Source organism: Propithecus coquereli, unplaced genomic scaffold, assembly GCF_000956105.1.
Source record: "Propithecus coquereli isolate 6110/MARCELLA unplaced genomic scaffold, Pcoq_1.0 Scaffold313, whole genome shotgun sequence".
NCBI classification, from domain to species: Eukaryota; Metazoa; Chordata; class Mammalia; order Primates; family Indriidae; genus Propithecus; species Propithecus coquereli.
Window position 1 is genome coordinate 388,548 of NW_012148764.1, and position 2,105 is coordinate 390,652.

Genomic DNA, 2,105 nt, shown 5'->3' on the forward strand with positions numbered 1-2,105 from the left:
GGAAAAAGAGTGAGACTCTGTCTCAAAAAAAAAAAAAAAAAAGAAAAATCCTGAGAACCCTTTTATGCAATTAAAGCAAAATTACTCCCAAAGAACAGTGCCTGGGAGGATTGTGCCAGGGTCAGAAAAACCTGGGAGAGAGAGTCTCACTAGCACTGAAGCAGTCCAGGCTCAGATTTGTAATGTACTAGCTCCTTGTTAATCATTATGCGGCCCAGTTTTCTGTGCTTCTATAATGTAAATCTTATAGTGTTATAACTTACATAATTATTCTATTCTCTTTACACTTTGCTATTTTACAGTTTAAAATGTTATACTTTCGATAAAGTAGAACTGAACAGGAACACATGTAATATAGAGAAAGAGAGAAGGAAAAACCAGCTGATAGCTTGGTTTCCACTTGAGATAACATTTAAACTCCCAGATAATGGGAATTTTATTATATATTTCCCCTGAAAAAAATCCAGGAAAAATAGGGTCACAATTTCCCCTGATTATCAGTATTAGCTATATTTCCAAATAATCTATATTTTCAAACACATCTCCTTTTTTTCTTCTTCAGTTTTTTGTTTTTTTTTTAATTTTAGAGACAGGGTCTCACTCTTGCCCAGGCTGGTTTCAAACTCCCGAGCTCAAGCGATCCTCCCGCCTCGGCCTCCCAGAGTGCTAGGATTACAGGCATGAGCCACTGTGCCTGGCCCCTCAGTTTTCTTTCTTGAAAAAAGACTTATGTTATATAATAATTTTGCTGTCACTTTGTTTATTCTTTGCAGTTAGTGAATATGTTGAATGAGTTTTACTAAAATTTACAAAAAGGATGTGAAAAGTGTACTAAAACTTTAAGTTAAATAATGCTGAGCACAAACTGAGGTATTTAAATTAATCCTTAACTAAGCAAACCTGGGCTTCTCAGGCGCCACTTCCTTTCAGTGCATAGGTCAAACACTGGACAGTTAGTATTTGCCAGTTACAGCCCACCTTTTTAGGGCACCTGTATTGTGTCCTGGTTTCCACTATAATCATGAGAAACAATAGCATGTTGTCTTAAGTATTAGAATTATAAATTGAAAGAGAACAGGAAGATTGATCCTGATAGTGTTGTAGTTTTACAATGTGTGCATTTTCTCCAGGTGTGTGTATGTTTTGTAGCTAATGTTAATGCATCTGTTAGGAGTTGCAGGAAATTTGTGTTTCAATTATCAAATCATGTACTCTGTTTTCCATTAATGAGATAAAATGTTAACCATCATTAGGCTTTCGTATCTTAAAATTCAACACTGGTATTAAGATAGCCATTAAAATGTTCACCTACTATAAAAATTTGTAGTCAACTTTTAATGCTCTAAGGAAGGCATGGATATACAAAAAAATGGGTAATCGCTAAGTGTCATTTTAGGCTAGAATTTTAAGTTCTTAGCTCATCAGAACTTTGACTAAGATGCAAACATATAATTGCATTGTTGAGCTCAGTGTTTTTTCACACTGTGAGCTGCGATGCATTAGAGGGTCATAAAATCAATTCAGTGAATCAAGAGTCACGTTAAACCAAATGAAACAGAATAGAATGGAATAAAATCAAACATATAAGAACATGTCACAGGTGCAGGGTTCTTTGGGGGATGATAAAAATGTTCTGAAATTAGATTGTGGTGATTATTGCAGAACTCTGTGAATATACTACAAGCCACTGAACTGTGTGCTTTAAAGGGGTAACTTTTATGGCATTGATATATATCAATGAAACTGCTAAAAATCAGGGGAGGGGAGTAAGTATTAAATATTTTTTTCAATATGTGTGTGTATATGAAGTTGCTTTGTGAAATTACTTTTTGCTATGGAGGACGATCAAAAAAAGTTTGGGAAACGCTGGTCTAATCTCACTAGCAAGTGGGAACCTAAAGTATTACACTTGACATAGTTGATAAAGATATTCTTGTATATCAGGCATTCAGCTTTCAAAATTTAGTTGACATTTACCAGGAAAACTAGAAGCAAGGCTGTCCTGACTGGCATGCTACCTGTCTTCCACAGCGAGAGTCGTGTGAGGTCGGCTGCAGCAGCGCAGAAGGGGCATATGAAGAGCAAGTACTGGGTAAGAAGACACA

The 2,105-nt window shown here is 35.9% G+C and overlaps 1 protein-coding gene across 1 annotated transcript in view; it reads left to right on the forward strand.

The window, feature by feature from the left end:
- ROS1 (ROS proto-oncogene 1, receptor tyrosine kinase) overlaps positions 1–2,105 on the forward strand; it is a 135,309-nt gene that overhangs the window by 13,156 nt on the left and 120,048 nt on the right. The gene's annotated exons all lie outside the window — the stretch shown is intronic.